The 21,171-nt window shown below is 39.2% G+C and overlaps 1 long non-coding RNA gene across 3 annotated transcripts in view; it reads right to left on the bottom strand.

The window, feature by feature from the left end:
- Positions 1-1,991: 1,991 nt before the first annotated feature.
- Positions 1,992-21,171, bottom strand: part of LOC131512588 (uncharacterized) — a 40,109-nt gene continuing 20,929 nt past the window's right edge. For all 3 annotated transcript variants that reach the window (XR_009262192.1, XR_009262191.1, XR_009262193.1), the window contains exons 3-5: positions 11,589-11,754; positions 6,771-6,827; positions 1,992-3,981 (exon numbers count right to left, since the gene is read on the bottom strand). This is a non-coding gene — a long non-coding RNA (uncharacterized LOC131512588). The remainder of the gene's footprint in view (positions 3,982-6,770; positions 6,828-11,588; positions 11,755-21,171) is intronic.

The raw sequence follows: 21,171 nt of genomic DNA, 5'->3' as shown, positions 1-21,171 counted from the left end.
CATCTTCCTGTACCCAGGAATTGAACATGGGATTGGGAAACATCTGGTTATTTACTGATCCACTCTACTTTTGAGATTTCTGGAATTTGAACTCGTCACTGGGAGAAGGAAAGGAAATTTATAAAGGGGACAAAGAGGCTCCTGAAAGTATTGAGACTCCAACACATTGACTTTGAAATTCAAACTCCTTAGAGTCTTGTGTTTAGAATGAGATTTCAGGACTTAAGTAATCCTTTAGCTTTGAGAAAAAAGCCATGTTTTCTGGCTTATTCTTAGTGGTGAGACAAGCTTAATGACACAAATGTTAAAGTGTAAGGCTCTCACTATGGATACATCATAAGTTCATAGTCTAAATAATTAGATATCATTAGGTGTCTCTTCCCTTCCAAGTTGTTTCCCTTCCCTAACATTTGATGCCTTACTAGATTTTAAGTTGCTTGGGAGCAAGAATCATTACTTAACGCTTCTCTGTATCTTCGGTGCCCAAACAGTATCTGGCACATGGCAGATGTCAATGGTTGTTGGTTGGCTGGTTGAATAAATGAATGGATGAATGTTGGCCTACAAATTTATTCTACCTTTTTATGTGGTTCTATTTCACTTCAAGTTGAGGACCAAACTAGAGTCTCTTGGGCTATTGAAATATAACATGCTGTTGAAATATGTCGTGAGGGTTCAGGATCTTTTGTTAATTTTTTAAGGATAACCACTGAGTTTTGGTGGAAAAGGGTCAACCCTGGCATATCCCAAATGCAGTAATGGGTTGCCCAATCTCCCTGGTTCTTATACCCCATGTTCTCCTCATTTAGTTCTACACTGACATCCAGCCAATATTGATTTTCTAAACCTCTCTGATCCATCTCTGTTCATTAAATTAATTCTAAATTTTTTTCTTCACCTCTGTGTACCTTCTCTTGAGCACATATCTTTTTTTCCCTTTCTTCTCTCTCTGCCTCTCCCCTTTACCTTCCTTTCCTCCCCTCCCCTCCTCTTTTCTCCCCTCCCCTCTCCTCCCCTCCCCTTCCCTTCCCTTCCCCACCAGACCTGGTCTCTTGACTCATGAGACATAATTATTTTATCACTTTTAAGTGCTCACATTTGTAGTAAACTACTTACCTATAGGGAAAAGAGACTGATATAATGATAATTAAGGGGAACACGTTCCATTAAGACTCCTTCTTCTCCATTTTTTTTTCTTGATATTCCTAGAAAGAGACAAGCAATAGACTGGGTTGGTGAGAGAATACAGATGGCTGGTAAAAATGGGAAAAATGTTTAACATTACTGACAATGATATACAAATTGATATAATTATGAATGTCAGTATTTACCTCTCAGACTCAGAAGGGTTAAGGAAAAGGGAGAAACAGGGATTTCTTATATTTCTCTGCTGAGAACAGAATATTAACTTTTTTATGGGAGGTCATTTAGCAAAATATCTCAAAATTTTAAAATATATATTTCTTTTGATCTAGCAATTCTACTTTATGGACTTAACCTTAAAGAAATAAATAGGGGCACCTGGGTGGCTCAGTCGGTTAAGGGTCCGACTTCGGCTCAGGTCATGAACTTGCGGTTTGTGAGTTTGAGCCCCACATCAGGCTCTGTGCTGACAGCTCAGAGCCTGGAATCTGCTTTGGATTCTGTGTCTCCCTCTCTCTCTGCCCCTTCCCTGCTCATGCTCTGTCTCTGTCTCTTTCAAAAATAAATAAATGTTAAAAAAAAAAGAAATAATCAGAGATGTGCACAAAGATTTATATGAAAAAGTTCACTACATGATTATTTATAGTACTAAAAATATATACAATACATAAATAAATTATGGCCCATTAAATATGATATATTAGGCACATTATGAGGAAATGCTTAGGACATACTGTTGGGTTATAAAAATCAGGGAAAAAACAGTATGTATTTTTTGACCTGATGTAAAGATGTATACAAAAATGTTAGGCATACATGCACTTATATTAATAGCCATTCTCCTGGGATGGAGGGATTAAGAGTGATTTTATTTCTTTACTTGTAATTATTGATACATTCTGCTTTTTCCATGATTGTACTGTTTTACTATTTAAAATCACTTTATTTTTTATGATTTTATTATTATTCTTTTAATGTTTTATTCTCACATTAGATAACATACAGTGTAGTCTTGGTTTCAGGAGTAGAATCCAGTGATTCACAACTTACATAAAACACCCAGTGCTCATCCCAACAAGTGCCCTCCTCAATTCCATCACCCACTTTCCCCACCTCCATCAACCCTCAGTTCTCTGTATTTAAGAGTCTCTTACGGTTTGCCTCATTTTAAAAGTTGTCTGTGGCAGATGGAGGTGAAAAAAGCAGCAATTCCTACATACATGTCTCTTTGACTTCGCTGTGCCTCCTAGCAAGAGATGGTTTATTTCCCCACCTCCTAACTCTGATCTGGAATTGTGACTTGCTTTGACCAATGGATGCACCAGAAATAATGTACAACTTCTGAGGTTAGGCCATAAGAAGCCTGTGGCTTCCACTTTGTTCCCTTGAAGTGCTGCCCCCAAACCACCATGTAAGGAAACCAGTCTAGCCTACTAGAAGATAAGAAACCTCACCGAGGAGAACCAAAGTCCCCCAGTCAATAGCCAGGACCAACTGCCAGACATCAGTGAAGAAGTCAGAGACTCTCTCCAGCTGAATGCAGCAAAATAGGTGGGCCCAGGTGAGTCTAGCAGAAAAACCTCAGCCCACAGAAGCATGAGAAATAATAAATTGTTGCTTCAAGCACTGAGTTTTGGGGTGAATTGCTACTCAGAAATAGATGTGCAACAGCAATATAACCTTTAATTTTAAAAAATGAAGTCATAGACTGGCTATGGTTGTCAGTCTAGCTTTCAAGGATCTTAAAAATATTGCCTCAGAAATGTAAATAGAAGCATTATGGCTGTCACAGTATAGTTTATGTTTTGGAAGAAAGACTGATGAGAAGAGACTGTGGTGGTTTGCAATGGGTCAGGAAATAGGTAGTGAGTATGGCTTTTTATATGTGTGGCTTTTCCTCATTGAAAGAGCACAATGTCTCTAGAGTATCTGTAGATGGCTCCAAATGGACCCCTAGCTGGATGTCAGCAAATCCTTGGATCCTCCTTCCTGTGAGTGCTGTAGAAGGGAGTGCTTGGCCAAATTCCCACGTGTCTTTCAGAACTTTCTTACCCAGTGGAACCTCCAGGGGTAGAGGAGAAGGAGAGTGCCATAATATTTTTGAAGATATTCTCAAAACCTTTATTTCTTATCCAGAGAAATAAGGATTTTAAACAGAAATGGTACAAAAATCTGTTGACCATTTTTTCTGATGTCTATATGAGAAAGTTTCCATGATATCTTCCCAATATTTCAGCCCCTAGTCATCCACATATCATTATAGGAATGAAAACTTGAAGATAAGTCTCATGAGTCTGTCTCAGATGTCAGCCTGAGTTCAGCAGTAGAGTGTTAGAGCTACCAGGGCCCTTGGAGATGATCTAATTCTATGGCATCATTCAAAGAACAACACAGTCTAAGACTAAGACAACTATTGTGGCTTAATTCAGGTCACCAATGAGTGACTTTGCGGCACAGAGCTGGGAGCAAACCTAGGTCTCTCTGCTCCCGTGCTTTGTACTCTGTGTGATGTTGGACTACTTCTTCAAGCCTAAATGAAATCAGAGATGTGGGATGAGACACTGTCTTTGTTAATTTTAGGTACATTTCACATTTCAGCGGGATTATAGGTTGTAAAACAGGGAAGTCCAGAAAGTTATACAGCCAAAATGTTTTATGCAATAATATAATTAAACCATAAAAAATAGCAAAGTGATTCCTTTCTCTGGATGCAAGGATGCTCGCGACCACCAAGAATGAATGCTGTTTGGATTCAGTGGCACAGGTTGTGTTCTCTTCAGCAAAACTGCTTCCAAAGCCAGATGTCTGGTGATGGCTGCTGACTCTCTCCTTTTCCTCCTGGGTAATGGATATTTATTATAATACTAAGCAGGAGCATGTGGGGATTGGTGAAAAGAAACCTGACAACATCTAATTTCAATATTCGATATTTTGCAGTTTGTCTCCCCCAAGCATAACCCTCATGAATGTCATACTCACTGACATATTCCTCTACAATCAGTCCCCAGTATTATTTTGTGTCTTCCATACTGAGCTCTGGCCAAGAGCCCTGAACTGGGAATGAGGCTTCAAAGCTGCATCAGCAAATACAAGAATGATGATCTATTGTCACATGCCCAAACCTGGCAGTTATGCCCATAAATCAGAGTCCTGGAGTTAGTTCTGCTCTGAGGTCTCCTCCTTCTTTCTGCTATATTTCCACCTTGGAATTAAGAATTTCTGGCTCAGAATTAAGGGAAGAATTTAAACCACTGGATCTTTCTGGAGTTTTCTGATGCCAACTGAGGCATCTGGGGTGTAACCCCAGCACTCCCTTTTGGCATCAAGTTTGGGCCAAGACTCCATGATGTCTGAGCTTGCTTCAGTCCTGACAGGCTTTAGTGTTTTTGGTCCTCTGAGTTCTCATTTATCTCACTCTTCCGCCAGCAAGATGATAAGTTATGCTTACACAAATCTGGCAGGGGCCCAGCGTATTTGGGGGCTGTTATTTTTTATTGGTGTGGAGCCCTGTCTACTTGCTCTTTGTGGGGTCTGGCCTGGAGGTCTGGTGCTAGGATTAGAGGTCTGGGCAATATGTGGATCAAGAGCTGGAAAACCTGATAAGTGAATGCAACCTTTGTTTTTGGAGAAAATTTTCATTAAGGTCAAAGGCATGCATGGCATTTAGAGCAGGAGTCAGAACCCAGGAAGTCAGGAGTTGAGTAGACCCTGAGACAAAGTGAGGGGTAGAAGCATAATTGGGAGCAAAGGAAGAAGGTCTAATAATGCAAAGGATGCAAATTTTGGCTAAAGAGCTCTGTCTGCCTGATACTTTGTAAAAATGAAGTTAGTCGTCCACATTTAACTGTAGGATATTTCACATTCACATCCAGATTTCCATCTCCTCTTGAAGCACCACGTAAGCTCAGGTAAAATAAGACTATCCCATCTAGAGTTTTCCCTCCGACCACTTAATTTACCCCAGAGGAAAATACTCCTTTCAGGTTTGCATTTCTTGGTCCTCAATTTCCATTTTCTTCACAAAGCATTTGCTAGAGTACAAAAGACACCCTATTCTTTTCTCTGAGTTTTCTTCTTGAGGAATGGTTATTGTTTAAATCAAGGACACTACTTGAGAAAACAGAATTCTATACAACATTCCTGATGCTGTCTCTTTTTATTTCATATTATGATTTTCTAGTTGCCAAAGTCTTTCACATGAATCCTACACTCGAGCCTGTTTTGGGGGGAGAAATAATATATAAAAGCCCATGCTTGGTCTTGGTGTCATCATTTTAAGGAGCTAACACAGGTTTTCCAAGAAATTTCTTTTTCTTTTTTTTTTTTCTTTTTCTTTTTCTTTTTTTTTTTTCTTTTTTTTTCTTTTTCTTTTTCTTTTTCTTCCTTCCTTCCTTCCTTCCTTCCTTCCTTCCTTCCTTCCTTCCTTCCTTCCTTCCTTCCTTCCTTCCTTCCTTCCTTTGTTTCTTTCTTTCTAAGGACTCCTTTTGTGTTCTGGTCCAAGATAGAGGTATAGGAAGTCCCTAAACTCACCTCCTCCACAGACATGCAAAATCTACACCTATTTATAGAGAAATTCCTCCTAAAGAACTGAGGGCTGATTGAACATCTTCTGCACAACAAAAGATAGAGAGACCACATAGAGAAGAGCAAGAGAGATGAAGACAAGGTAATGAAGGGAACCCCCATACTCAATGTTGCCAGCTGCAATGGGGAGAAATAGTACTGAGAGAACATGAGCAAATTTGTCTGCCCAGAGGCACAGAAGAAAAGCTGCAGTTTAAAAGAGCAAATGCTATATAAAGTAACCAGTACTCGAGTCCTGCTAAATGGTGGGGGAGCCGCTGGAACTCTCCCCTCACCGCCAGGGTGGGACTTGCATTGCAAGTCACAACTCCCCCAAGTGCCTGGCCCTCCCTACTTCCTTTCCTTGAGCCTTCCCCCTAATAAAAATCCCAGGGTTTTGAATCCCACCTTGGCAGCTGCAGCTCAGAGGACTCAAAATAGCACAAAAAGCTTTATTATTTTTCCAATGTGGAAGGATGCTGGCATAATAAACACAAACCCTTGAGAGTGTTACTGAATTAATAAGCAGTTTTTGGTTTTTATGTATTTATATTTACATCTCACATGTTTGCACTTCTTTTCAACCCTCCTGCTGTCAACCCTCCTCCAGACTTCTGTCATCTTTCTCCAGGGTCCTTGATCCCCCAAGGGTCTCCCTGAAAGCGTCCTTGCTCCCTCTACTTCATTCCCCAGATGGTACCCAGGGAATGCTTCCTAAATGCAAATCTGTAACCAACAAATCCTTTCCTAATTCTTTTAGTGAATGAGCAGGCCTTGGTAGGATAAAATTATTATGAATTTCTGTTCTTTTTCCCCTGGACCTTCAAACCTGCATTTCTGTACCTACTTGTTCTCCATTCCTGGATGAAATCTCGGGCAGATTCTGCAGCTCTTTTGAGTACTCTAGGAATAACCAAATAGGCCTTTTGCTTTTGCAGGTAAAAGCTAGTTCCATCAAATTATTTCCCAACCCCGCCCCCCAACTAGGCCCACATAAGTTTGGAAGCCTCCCTGTGGGAGGGGCCTTTGCACTTACCTTCCCAGTCAGATTCTGTTCTACTCACCTTCAAGTCACATAAATGTCACTTCCACAGGGGAGATTTTTCTGTTTTCATCTTAACCTTCAACAAATGGTAAATATACAGTTATTTCTATGAATCGTTGTTTAATGTTTTCCTCCTCCACTAGACTATAATCCCCATGAGGGCAGAGAATATGTTTATTTTATTGGTGGCCCAGATCCTGGGCCCTTAATAATATTCACTCAATAAATATTTATTTTGATAAATAAATATGAAAAGTGTTTCTTAATGGGTACTGGAAAATATGACAACTATCTTGGAAGTGTAAAGGATGTTTAAAAGGGGCCCTTTGGGGTGCCTGGGTGGCTCAGTCGGTTAAGCGTCCGACTTCAGCTCAGGTCACGATCTCACGGTCTGTGAGTTCGAGGCCCGCGTCGGGCTCTGGGCTGATGGCTCAGAGCTTGGAGCCTGCTTCTGATTCTGTGTCTCCCTCTCTCTCTGCCCCTCCCCCGTTCATGCTCTGTCTCTCTCTGTCTCAAAAATAAATAAACGTTAAAAAAAATTTTAAAAAAAAGGGGCCCTTTTTGGGACACCTGGGTGGCTCAGTTAAACATCCAACTTTGGCTCATGTCATGATCTCAGTCTGAGTTTAAGCCCCGGGTCCGGCTCTGTGCTGACAGCTCAGAGCCTGGGGCCTGCTTTGGATTCTGTGTCTCCCTCTCTCTCTGCCTCTTCACAGCTTGCTCTCTGTCTCTCTCTCAAAGATAAACATAATTTTTTTTAAAAAAGGGGTCCTTTTTTTACTGAAGTAGAGTTGACACACAATGTTACATTAGTTTCAAGTGTATAACATAGTGATTCAACAGCTCCATATGTTATGTTCACCACAAGTGTAGTTACAACCTGTCACAATATAACACTTATTACTATATCATTGACTATATTCCCTGTGCTGTACCTTTCATCCTGTGACTTATTCATTTCATCACTGGAAGTCTGTACCTTCCACGCCCCTTAACCTATATGCCCATCCCCAACCCCCTCCCCTATAACAACAACCAGTTTGTTCTCTGTATCTGTGGGTCTGATTCTGCTTTTTTGGCTTATTCATTTGTTTTGTTTCTTAGATTCCATATATAAGTGAAATCCTATGGTATTTGTCTTTCTCTTATTTCACTTAGCATAATACCCTCCAGGCCCATCCACGTTCTGACAAGTGGTAATATCTCATCCTTTTTATGACTAATATTCCATTACACACACACACACACACACACACACACACACACACACACACACACACAGCTGTGTCTTCTTTATCCATTCTTCTAACCATGGACTCCAGTATCTTAGCTATTATACATGATAATGCAATAAACATAGGGGTACATATATCTTTTCAAATTAGCGTTTTTGTTTTCTTGGGTAAATACCCAGAATTCAATTTTTAAACAAACTACATACTGCTTTTCACAGTGGCCGCACCATTTTACATTCCCACCAACAGTACACAGTTTGCTTTTTTCTATATATCTTTGCCAATACCTGTTATTTCTTATGATTTTTTAAAGTTTATTTATTTTGAGAGAGAAAGAGAGAGTAAGTGGGGAGGGACAGAGAGAGAGGAGGAGAGAGAATCCCAAGCAGGCTCCACACTGTCAGTGCAGAGTCCAATGTGGGGCTTGAACTCATGACAGTGAGATCATGACCTGAGCTGAAATCAAGAGCTGGACGCTTAATTGAGCCACTCAGGCACCCCTCTTTCTCACCTTTTTGATACTATCCATTCTCACCAGTGTGAGGAAGTATGTCATTGTGGTTTTGATTTGTATTTCCTTGATGATGAGTGATGTTAAACATCTTTGCTTGTGTCTTTTGGCCACTTGTATGTCTTCTTTGGAAAAATGTCTGTTTAGGTTCTTATATGACTGTTTCTTTTGGTATTGAGTTGTATAAGTTCTTTATTTTGGATAAGAATTCCAATATCAATATATTGATATATATTTGATCTATTTCTATCTTTATGTCTGTTAATATTTGCTGCATATATTTAGGTGCTGTTATGTTGCATAGGTATTTACATTTGTTATATCCTCTTTTTGGATTGATCTCTTTATCATTATATAGTGCCCTTTGTCTCTTGTTATAGTCTTTGTTTTAAAATCTATTTTGTCTGATATAATTATTGCTACTGTAGCTTTTTTTTTGCTTCCATTTGCATGGAATATCTTTTTCCATTATTTTACTTTTTGTCTGTATGTGTATTTAGGTCTGAAGCAAGTCTCTTGTAGGCAGTGTATAGATAACTCTTCTTTTTTTAACCAGTCATCCTATTTCTTTTGACTAGAACATGTAGTCCATTTACATTTAAAATCATCATTGATAGGTATATACTTATTGCCATTTTATTTATTGTTTTCTGGTTGTTTTTTCTAGGGCTTCTCTCTTCCTTTCTTCTTCACTTGCTCTCTTCACTTGTGGTTTGATGGCTTTCTTTAGTGTTACACTTGAATTTCTTTCTCTATTTTTGTGTATCTATTACAGGTTTTTGATTTGTGCTCACCACTAGTTTCATACATAATATCCTATGTGTATAGCAGTCTATATTAAGCTCATGGTCACTTAAATTTGAATACATACTAAAAGCACTAAATTTTTACTCCCTTCTCCATGTTTTATGTATATGATGCAATATTTTACATATTTTCATTTTGTGTATCTCTTGACTAATTTTGTAGATATAATTGATTTTATTACTTTTACATTCTAAATACACTGGCTTTATCAGTGATTAATCTACTACCTTTACTACATGTTTGATTTGATTTGTGAATTTTTTCCTTTTATAATTTTCTTACTTTTAGTTTGGCCCTTTCTTTGCACTTAAATAATTCACTTTTTTTTTTTTTTTTTTGTAAGGCTCGTTTCATGGTAATAAAATCCTTTAACTTCTGTTTGTTTGGAAAACTCTTTATCTCTCCTTCAGTTTTGAATGACAACCTTGCTGGATAGAATATCCTGGATTGTAGGGGTTTTTTTTTTCTTTTCAGTACTTTGAATATACCCTGCCACTCTCTTCTGGCCTGTGAAGTTTTTCCTGAAAAATTAGCTGACAACCTTATGGGATTCCCCTTGCATTTAACTGTTTCCTTTTGATGATTTTAAAACTCTATTATTATTTTTTGCCATTTTGATTATTATGTGTGTTGGTACTGACCTCCTTGGCTTAATCTTGTTAGGAGCTCTCTGTGATTCCTGGGATCTGTGTGTCTGTTTCCTTCTTCAGATTAGGGAAATTTTCAGTATTATTTCTTAAAGTAAGTTTCTTCCCCCTTGTCTCTTTTCTCCTTCTGGGATCCATATAATGTGAATGTTTTGTGCTTGATGATGTTACAGAGTTCCCTTAACCTAGTCTCATTTTTTATTATTCTTTTTTTTTTCTTTTTCCTGTTCAGCTTGGTTGCTTTCGATTACCCTGTCTTCCAATTGCTGATCCATTCTTTCACATTTTCTAATCTGTTGATTTGCTCTCAGTATAGTTTTTTCATTTCAGCTATTGAATTCTTCAGCTCTGGCTGCTCTTTTTTATGTTTTCTATGTCTTTGCTGAGGTACTCATTGAGTCTATCTATTCCTTCCTCAAGTTTAGTGAGTATTTTTATGACCATTACTTTGAACCCTTTATCAGGAATATTGCTTATCTCTGTTTCATTCAGCTTTTTTACTGTGATTTTGTTTTATTCTTTCATTTGGAACATATTCCTCTGTCTCCTCATTTTTTCTAACTCTCTATGTTTGTTTCTATGTATTAGGCAAGTCAGCTATGTCTCCTGATCTTGAAAATAAATAATGGTCTTATGTAGAAGTCATGTGGTACCCTGTAGTGCAATCCCCCTGGTCACCAGGACCAGGTACTACAGGGTGTTCCCTCTGTGAACTGTGTGTGTCTTCCTGTTGTGGCTGAGCTGTGACTGCTTTGCCTGCTGTGGGCACACTGGGCAGGGTTTTCTCTCTGCATTGTTGAGAAGAGTGGCTGCAGCTGGTTGCAGGTTGGTGGGCAGGGCTAGCAGTCAGCCTTGCTGTCTGAATTAGCCTCTGTGCTACAATTTTATGTGCATTGAAGGGCAGGCCTTGCTCCCTGCACAGCCAGTTAAGAGGCCCAGCTGTGGGAACTATAGATGCATTGGTGTGTGTGTTATCTCCCTTTCACTTGGGGCAGGAGTTACTTTGGAGTGGTGCTGGTCCCAGTCAGGGATGTCTGCCAGGTGTGGTGGAACAGGAGCTGCTTTGGTGGGATGCTTGAAGAGGTGGGTGGGTTGGGTGGTGTGGGTACATCATGTGGGGGCAGGGCACATGATGCTAGCAAGATAGGTGGAGATTGTTAGTGCTGGCTCCTGCTAGTGTTTGGCTATCTGGGCTGGGGAGGGGGAAATGGCACCTGCCAGCACTTTTGCTCCTGGAGAAATCTCCTGCAGATCCCTGTCCCTCCAGCACACATTCTAAGATTAGTCAATAGCTCACTATATACATATATGCCAGGTGCTTTTCAAACTGCTACTTATGTGCTGTGTCGTGGGCTTAGCTATTTGGTATGCTGGCTCTTTAAAGGGCGGGAACTGGGTTTTCCTATCATCCTCCTGCTCTCCCAGAGTTAAGTCCTGCTGAAAGCTCCTGGAGTTAAGCTCTACTGGTTTTCAGAGCCAGGTTTATGGGGACTTGTCTTCCCAGTGCAGGTCCCTAGGTTCGGTGGTATCCAGTGTGGGGTATGATCCCCTCACTCCTCTATGCTTTCAATGTCCCTTCTGTTTGTGATTAGTCACACCCAGGGTTTGGTTCCCAACAACATCTCCACACCTCCTACCCTTTTCGATGTGGCATTCTCTCTATGACTAGCTGTAGAAGGTGTTTTCTGCTAGTCTTCAGGTCATTTTCAGAGTAAGTTGTACAGGTGTAGCTGTTGCCTTGGTGTGTGCATGGGATGAGGTGAACTCAGGATCCTCCTACTCCACCAAGTTTCTGGTTCCCTCCTTTAATGAAATTATATAAAAGTTTATTTTGAATGCAGAAGTAGAACAGTGAAAATAGCAGACAAACTGCATATCAAAAGGGGAACAACATTGCTTGAGGTGGGAACTAATTAGAAGAATATTTTATTTGCTGATATACACATTCTTTCTTTGCTATTTCAAGTCTTAGAAAATAAAATAATGAACTATTTATGCTCAGTAACTATTGTCTTCCAAACTTCAACCAGGGCAGGTCTTGTGTTGAGATATAGGTACTGAAAAAGAGATGGGGGTTAGAGAACCTACTCTGGAAGCAATAGCCTCAGAAACTACAAGAGATTCCAGATTAGTTTCAAGTGATCTCATATGCTTTCATCTGTGTGAAAGCCTTTTCTGACTGCTTCAAAGGAATTACCATTAGCACAACATTTGAATATAAAGTTCAGTGTCTGTCTCTTCCCCCCCCCCCAAAAAATATTTTGGAATCTCTTTCCATAACTGGGACATCACCATTTCTGCATCTCTCACTTAGCTGAATATCACACAGTCCCCTTGAGGATTGTTATTAAAACAATTAACAATTTACGAAATCACAGAATTTTGAAAAAAAAGGATATAGGCCAATTTTCCTCTTGATTTAAAATTATTCACAGAGTTTTTGGATCAGCTGGAGCTTCCTCAGCACTCGGTCACATTTACCACTATGTTTGTACCACAAGTCAACTTGTTCTAGAAGATCTTGGTTTGGTCACATCACTCTTTATAAACATAGAAAGCCTCTCTAACTCTCACCACAAAGATAATTTATTATTACTTATGATAAACACGTAATATTTGCATACTGTGAAGTATTTAAGTAAATCACATTAAGATAGGTGGACAGCATTCTCAGAAGATAGTTGTAACATATTTAAACAAATAGAACATGTAATTCTTGCACTGTTCCTATAAAAAAAAATCATTTCTTCATCCAAAACTAGGTTTGGTTACTAACTGTCTGTGATGATGGAAATATTCTGTAATACCTGTACTGTTTAATACACAATACATAAATTCAGAGAAAAGTGAGCCAGCCTTGAATGCTTCATTCATTCATTCATTCATTCATTCATTCATTAGCTGAGAGTCTTGTTTGGCTCAGGCACTGGACACACAATGTCAGGCAAGACACTGCCCCTACCCATAAGTTACATGAGTTGATAACTCATCAGACAAGTGGGATACTATACAATGAGTTGGTTGCAGGGTACTGAAAAAGGGCACAGAGAGACAGACATCTAACCCAGATGAGTAAAGGGGGTTGGTGATTTACAACTTGGAGCATGTTATGCACTTCAATTAATTTTTCATAGTAGATAGGCCTCATTCTCATTTTTTAAATGACGGAACTTAGTTTCAAAAAGCTCTGTGATTTACCCCCCCCCCCATGAAATCTATCCAACCAGATTTTGTTGCAAAATTCATATGCTTTCTATTATCCAAAAATGCTAATCAGCAGCTCTTCAAAGAAGATTTTCAAAACCACCTAATTTCTATACTTTTTACTACAAAAATAAAGAAGGGATTTTTGAGTAAGATTAAGGGTGAGGCAACTACTACAGTATTCTATATTAAATTAAATCCACAAATGATTAATGGTATATGCATAAGTATATCATTTATAATTGATTAAATTTTATGTTTGTGGTTATTCTATCAAAAAGTAGTGGACATTATACATTATGAATGTGGTTAGGAGGCAGTAATTCAACTTAAGTAATTTCTACTCATAGAATATTTCTTGGGAAGTTTAAGGAACCAAGTTTTTTCATATGTCTTCATGAGAACACTTCAGTATAGTCTTTTTGTATTTCCTCATGAAAGCACTTGCTTTGACGTTACACCTTAGTCTCTGGTGTCATTCCCTAAATCAGTTGTTCCTTTTTTTTTTTTTTTCAATTTTTCCATCTGCTGTTTAAACCTCACCCTACATTTGGGAAACTGCACATAACTTGTTCATCACATAACTCACTAAATGAGACTGAACACTTTGCCCAGATGATTTTTTTAAGAAGTGGGTGAAATGTTCAATTTATCAATATATTTCATTTTTGTCAGGGAAGCATCCTTCTCATCAAAATAGGCTTGTGTGTTGCTCATTATAAAATGTCACCAGAAATTGTGTGAATGGACTGAATCTTTACCAAGGATTCAGCCATGATTGATTGTGGATTGACCGGGAGTCTAAGGCAAAATGGAAAATACCCTTTACGATATTTGCTGAATGAAAAATTTTAATCTCCATCCCACTTTTCTCAGTTGTTTTTTTTTCAGTAAAACCAATGCTGACATGCAACAATTGCTTATATATATTGAAAATTTTGAATTTTACAATTTCTCAATTGTAAGGCTTCTCTAAATTCTTGATATTCAGGACATAAAATATGAGGACAGATTCACTCAGATTTTAGCTAAGTATTCTCCCTTTATACCTATACTACTGAAAAGTGAGTTTGTGGGGCTCAATTCTTGAGTTTTGCAAAGCTACATGATGGAAGAGTTTATTAAAACAAACATCTTTCTTCAATGAATTCTTAGAAACAGGGAAATTAAGCAAGAATCTGAAGGTAAGTAGAAACCACAGATAGTTAAAACAATCTTTGAATGGCAGAAATCAAGTTTCTAAGAAAGGAAGGTGGGAGGAAAGGGATAGATAAAGAACAAACATTTTTATTTTTGGCACCTGTATGCTCAGAAAAGGAAGAAAAAAGCAGATTAAATTTGTGACAGTTTCATTGTCTGTTGGGCCACAAAGTCAGTACTAGGCCTACCAGAGAATACAAGCTACCTTTATTATCATCTTTCATGGCTCAATATGCTGTATGGGTTCAGCTACATGGCTCTCATTTGGGGTTGCTCATGCAATTGCAGCCAGATGTTGGCATCAAAGATTGAACTGGGCTAGGTTCTCAATAGGGCTTGCTTGCATTGCTGGCCATTGACTGGGAGCTTAGATGTAGCTGTTAACTGCAACACTGCATGTTCTTCTTCATGAGCTTGCCCTTTTCTCAGCATGGTAGCTGGATTTAGAAATAGAGTTTCACAGGAGAAAGTATTCTAAGAGGCTCAGGAGGAAGCTGCAAGGCTTCCTATGACTAGTCTTGAACATGCATAAGATCACTTCCACCACTTCCTATTATAATCAAATAAGTCACTGAGGTCAAACCAGATTCAAGAAGGTGGAAACTTATGGTAAATGGCAAGGTCACAACACAGAAGAACATGCTGATTAAACAGAGCAAAGAAGAAGTGGATAGTAGGAAGACAGATTTTATTATATCCATCTTTGGAAAATACAATTTGTCACAGTCTTCTATCTCGACACAATTCACATCATTCTCACAAGCAAAATATAATTACTCCCATGTCCCATCAGCTCCCAATCCAGATCTTGTCATGATATCAAATTCAAGGGAGGATAAGACTCCTCAGCTCTGGATACAGCTCTTAAGCACAGTTCTTTGGGAATAGTTCTTTTCTAGCTTCTGTATCTTCTCCTCTACTTTGCTTATGCCTGCTAGCAGCTATATACCTAACCACCCCCCCACCCAGAGTAGTAGTGCAGGTAGAGAGAAAGGAGAGGGGTACAGAATGTTGACATCTAGAACTGCCCTAAGAAAGCTTTGTCCTCCTTGGGCCTGGCAGATGTTTAACACTGCCTCTTTCTCTGTGTGCGCTTTGTGGAGTCTCCAGTCTCTTATTTTGGGCCCCTTCAAGTACCACTCTTGTGTCTGGGCTGTCCACCCCTCATACACTCAGTCTGTCAGTATCTTATTGTCTTCCTCACCAGTCCTTTTGGGCAGGAGTGAAAATGAGTGGCTTCTGATGTAGTTGAATTAAATAATACTTCTTCTTAGCCCATGTGATTTAACCAAAAATGATAAGGAGGCATATGTATTTAAGAACAAAGATAAAGTGTAACCAACCACCTTCTCTTCCATTTTCCCACCTCTGGTCTCATGGTAGAATGGTTTCACTGAAGGAACATTATTTCCTTTGGGAGAACATGCAGCTCACCGGGCATTCAGGAAGTGTTAATGGTTTATCCTTGCCCACAGCTCAACTCTACAGGGCCTGATATCTCCTAACTTCTGGAGAGGTAGAGAAGTGGGTTTGGGTTTCAAAGAAGCATGAAAGAGAAGTGAATGTCATTAATTGTATTGGCTCTGGTATATATCCAGGACTCAGGACTTTTACAGGTTTCCCCATCTTCTATTTCCCTAGTTCCTAATCAACAAAACCACGTCTTCACTGAACAACACTCTCAAGGATCAGAGCAAAGATTGGGCTCACTTCCCATCACATTATTCCTCAAGGCCCAGGCAGAAGATTAGGATCCAATTATTAAATATTCAGTTACTTCATTTAATGGAAGTAATTTAATAAATTAGACAAAGTGGAATTTTAAGCCGAAAATACTAAACCAAGCAAAGATGGCTAATTTAAGTTATATTCATAAAAATGCAATCCATCAAGAAGATAAAATAGGGGCGCCTGGGTGGCGCAGTCGGTTAAGCGTCCGACTTCAGCCAGGTCACGATCTCGCGGTCCGTGAGTTCGAGCCCCGCGTCAGGCTCCGGGCTGATGGCTCGGAGCCTGGAGCCTGTTTCCGATTCTGTGTCTCCCTCTCTCTCTGCCCCTCCCCCGTTCATGCTCTGTCTCTCTCTGTCCCAAAAATAAATAAAAAACGTTGAAAAAAAAATTAAAAAAAAAAAAAAAGAAGATAAAATAGTGATGAAAGTTTTACATAGTGATTAACCTAGCATAAAAATATACCATGTTTTTTAAATGTTTATTTGTTTTTGAGAGACAGACAGATTGTGAGCAGGGGGAGGGCCAGAGAGAGAGGGAGACGCAGAATTTGAGGTAGGCTCCAGGCTCTGAGCTTTTAGCACAGAGCCCAATGTGGTTTTCCAACTCATGAACTGTGAGATCATGACCTGAGCCGAAGTTGGAGGCTTAACTGACTGAGCCACCCAGGTGCCCCTCATTTTTTGATTTTTTAGAAGTTTCTTAATTTTTCTTTATTCTGAGAAAGAGAGAGTGCACACAAGTGGGGGAGGGGCAGAGAGAGAGGGAGAGAGACAGAATTCCAAGCAGACACTGCACTCAGACAGTGCAGAGCCCAATAAAGCAGAGCCTCATGTGAGGCTTGAACTCATGAACCATGAGATTGTGCCCAGAGCAAAAATCAAGGGTTGGATGCTTAACCAACTGAGCTACCCAGGTGCCCCTCCATCAACTCATTTTTAAGTCCTTCCTCAAATACTAGTTTCTCAGTGGGATCTTCTTGTCACAAGGATTAAGCACAACATCTTACATATACCTTTGTCCTGGGCTTATTTCATTGTGCTTTCGGGTATAACTGATTATTTCCACATCTGCTTTCTGATAGATTATAAAGGCAGCAGCAATCTCATCTTTGTACTCCCAGTATTTACCCCAATTCAGGGTGGCTATGGGTGCTCAGAGAACAACTGTTGAAGAATAGTATGGCAATGAAGGTAGAACCCCCTTTATCAGTGTAGAGCAGGGACAGCAATAAGAACACTCTCTCATCTGTGAAGATTCATTAACACAGCTGAGGCACAACTGGGGAGAAGACGGTCTTCTCAGTGGCTAGCCCTTTGATCCCACAGCAGAACCATTTTATGGAGATGATTTAATTGCTCTTAAAATATACTTGGGAGTGTCTGGCTGGCTCAGTCAGTAGAGCATGCAACTCTTGCTCGGGGTTGTAAGTTCAAGCCCCATGTTGGGTGTAAAGATTACTTAAAAAAAAAAAAAAGTACACTTACCTGAAGTGCTCTATCACTTCCCATCTGTGAAGGAAATGGTATCAGAGAGCAAAGTTAAAAGCAACTGAGTGGAGAACGTAGGGGGTTCAAGACATTTCAAGAGTGAGGTTGACAAGGAGAGGGTAAATACAGGCCCAGCCACAAAACATAGTGTTATTCCCCTACTGACTAAAATACAGCTTCCAGACAACCACTCAGGTGCGTGGGCGCAGACAGCCTCCACCTCATGTGCCTGTGTGGTTTGAGGTGCTCCCACCCACACTCGCTTTCTGGGAGCTGTCCTGTGCAGCTGAGAGTCAGCTGACCCAACAGCATTGCTGCCCCCTGAGACAATGGAGCAGAGAGTGGTCTGTCTGTCTAGGTGCTAGGCTTAGATCCTTCCTGTCACCCGGTCACTATGAAACTGGAATAGGGTTGGAGGAATGTCTCCAGAAGACTTACTAGCCACATTCAGCACACTGGTTTTGGAAAGGCCTCTGAGAAGCAACTTGTCACTGTGAGCAGGCAATATACTTGTTTACATAATCTGCTCCATGTCTCACTCAGCCCCCAGGTATGAGCACCCCCTTTACCTACGCACCTCCCGATTCTATGATGGTGGTGACAGATGGGAATTCTCATGAAAAATTCTACCAAGAAACTCATATAAAACAAAAAGAAAATGAACAGGGGAGCGTGAGAGCAAAAGGCAAATGTGTATAAATTTAAATTAATTGATTCATCTAAGAAGTATTTGGAGGGCCTACAGGTGATGAATTCTTCCTAACTTGCTCTGGGAAGGCTTTTCAGAAACAAAGTCTAATGGAACCACCTCATGCAATGGTAAGGAGTTCGTAGTTTGATGTAGTCAAAGGGAAACAAGCTGGTGAAGAACCAGCCATAACCAAATCATATCCTTGGGAGGAGTTTGTTCCTTGTCATTTTCCATTCTTGTATGGAAAAAGCCCTAAGAAATAATAGCATGAAGTGGTCCCTTCTGAGGTGATATTTAAAAATCAATCCAGTATAAATCGATCCAATCCTGAAGCCCACATTGTCTGTCTTTGACAGCTAAAAGGTAATTTAAAAGATTTAATAATTTAATCAGTCTCTCAGTGGACCATGTAAGAGGGAAAGACTATTTTACTTTATTTTTTTAAAGGCCATTTTTTAACTTTATTTATTTTGAGAGACAGAGACAGTGTGAGTTGGTGAGGGGCAGAGAGCATCCCAAGCAGGCTCCACACTTGTCAGCACAGAGCCCACCTCGGGGTTTGATCTCACAAACCCCAAGATCATAACCAGAGCCAAAATCAAGAGTCAGTCACTCAACTGACTGAACCACTGAGGCACCCTTTAGAAAAGTCTATTTGAAAGCAAAGCAAGCATCTTTAAAAATCTTTCACTGTCACTCTCTCCTCTACATCTTTAACCCAAAGTATCTTCTCCCTTCAGGTCTCTCTCTTTCTGCATTCAATCCTCCCAAACTCCTCCCTTCCCCAACTCTTGATACTTCCCCTAAATGAACACAACTGTAGTCCCATTGTCCCTCTATCAATACCATTAATATCATCCATTTATTTAGAGCCAAGGAGTACTTAGGAGGTAATTCAAAACACAAAATCCTTAGAATCCTTAAGAAAGGATTAATATGTGAAAGCTCATGAATTAATCATTTGTTCATTACTAAAATACCTACATTTTGAAACTAAAAAGAAAACAAGAAACCTTGATGAGGAGTCATACCGTAAAATGCACAAACAAGAGAATAAAATTGCCCGACATTTTCCCTTAACATCAGTTTTGGGATTACTTTGCAAGGTGGACCTTGTATAAGAGTATAAATCTGATAAGGCACTGTGCTATAGATAAGGCTGGATTCGAACAAGTAGCTGAGAGATAAAGTTTAACTTGAGCCTTCACCATTTGGCTGGATGACAATACAGACAGTGATGATATGGTCACTCTATTGTTTTTGTTCACTACATTTATACCAGTACCATCTGAAGTCAGGTTAATTTATAACGTACTTGATAAAATAATGGATGAAAATTTCAGCAGGAGATTCATTGAGCTTGCTGTTGGGTGGAACATACTTGCAGATGTGAGGAAAGTTGGAGTTAAATATATAAGGGGCAAAACTCCCCAAGTGGATGTTCACATGGCTACTGAGAATCCCGAATGTGGAAGCAACATACTTTGCCTCAAAGTCTGCCTTTCTATGTTCTACAGAGGTATAAAAATCATAAATTTAAAAGACTTACATGTGAATTTTTTAAAGTATTTTTTCACAAAGATATATGTTTTTTTGGCCAGGAAAAGTTGATGATTGGAGTTTTTAAACTGAAGGATGAATTGGTATTTTTTTCTTCATTAATGAACTAAAAAGTCATCATGGCAAAGGGTAAAACTAGGAAAGGTACATGAATTTATTTCTCACTTTAGGGATAAGTAGTCACTCACAAATTTAGCTTATTCAGCAGATGATTTTTCAAAGCCGAACCTTCAATACATAACTTCAGTGCACTGCAAAGGTATAGGGGCATAAGACAAAACAAATTCAAACTGGAAAACATTGAACAGTTACATAAGAGTTTTGACAATAGAGAAAATGGATTATTTGGAACTCTTACTTCATTTACAGGGTTGGATTTAAAAATGGTACTATCATTAGTCATCCTTCTTGGCTGAAAAGTACTTCTTTGAAGGATTAAAAGAGAATGATTGATGGATAAAAAATGAGCAACTCCCTTAGCCCATCATATGACACAGGAAATTGACTTCTCCATAAAAATGTACACATCCAAATTTCTGTTACCAGTTGCCTGAAATCCTTGTTCTTCAGAATCCTGGTCGTCACCCCACAGTGATTTTCCTGACCTTGTTTACAAGCACTGAAGTGAACACTGTCATGTACCAGTGTCTAGGGCTTCTGAAACAACGTGTCAGTCTGGGGGGCTTAAACAACAGAAATTTATTTCATCACATTTTTGGAGCTAGAGGTCAAGGTGTTGGCACAGCTGATTTCTTCTGAGCACCCCCCACCCCTTAGTTTGCAAACGGCTGTCCTCTTCCTGTCTTTACATAGTGTCCCTTCAGTGTATGTCTCTGTCCTAATCTCTTCTCATAAAGACACCAGTCATATTGGATTAGGGGCCATTCATATGACCTCATTTTCCTCAATTCCTCATTTTACTTAATTACCTCTCTAAAAGGCCAATTCATTCTATTTATCAGCATATTAAAAGAAAAAGGCATCATGACCAAGTATGACTTATCTCCAGAATACAAGCATCACTCAATATTAAGGAATTTGTTAATTTACCATATTAATAGATCAGAGGGAAAAATCATTTCACTATCTCCAAACATATTGAAAGATCTTTGGGAAAAAAAAAGATGGACATCCACTGCTGATAAAAACTCTCAACAAAATAGTAAAAATGATGAAAAGCATATACTTTGGTACTTATAGTAATAATTTTATTTAATGGAGAAACTCTAGAGGCTTTCCCAGTAAAGTCAGGAACAAGGCAACTTATGAACAAGTAATAGAACATTATTTCTATTGCTATTTAGCAATATATTGGAAGCTTTAAACTAGCAATATTATATTTCTTAA

The sequence above is a fragment of the Neofelis nebulosa genome, chromosome 5 (genome assembly GCF_028018385.1).
Source record: "Neofelis nebulosa isolate mNeoNeb1 chromosome 5, mNeoNeb1.pri, whole genome shotgun sequence".
Classification (NCBI taxonomy): Eukaryota; Metazoa; Chordata; class Mammalia; order Carnivora; family Felidae; genus Neofelis; species Neofelis nebulosa.
Note: the sequence above shows the minus strand (reverse complement) of the source record. Positions and strands in the feature narration are given on the sequence as shown.